The following is a 522-nucleotide window of genomic DNA, read 5'->3' as shown; positions in this document are numbered from 1 at the left end:
TGTATGTGTATGTATGTGTGTGTATGTCTGTATGCGTATGTGTGTGTGAGAGTGTGTATGTCTGTGTGCGTGTGTGTGCGTGCAAGTGTGTGTGTATGTGTGTGTATGTGTGTGTGTGTGTGTGCGTACGACGGATTTCTTTCAGTTTCCGTCTACCAAATCCACTTACAAGGCATTGATCGATCTGCGGAATCATGTGTTGGGAAGCAAACTTCTTCTCACGCAGCCACGTCTGACACATACACATACACACACATACATACATACATACATACATACATACATACATACATACATACATACATACATGGGCATGAGTCTGTGTGTGCATGTGTGTAGCACGCAAGTCAACGAGGGTATCGCTTCGCACTTATTCGATCTTCGATAAATATTAGCCAACCTGCCTCAGTGCACAAGCGACCATCTTGAAAAAAAAAACAAGGTACATTTAAAAATATATTCTTGGATGCTTCTGAAGAGACAGGTCAGTCACATTTGGAATGGTTTTGATTAGAAATGACT

Source organism: Octopus bimaculoides, chromosome 11, assembly GCF_001194135.2.
Source record: "Octopus bimaculoides isolate UCB-OBI-ISO-001 chromosome 11, ASM119413v2, whole genome shotgun sequence".
NCBI lineage: Eukaryota > Metazoa > Mollusca > Cephalopoda > Octopoda > Octopodidae > Octopus > Octopus bimaculoides.
Note: the sequence above shows the minus strand (reverse complement) of the source record.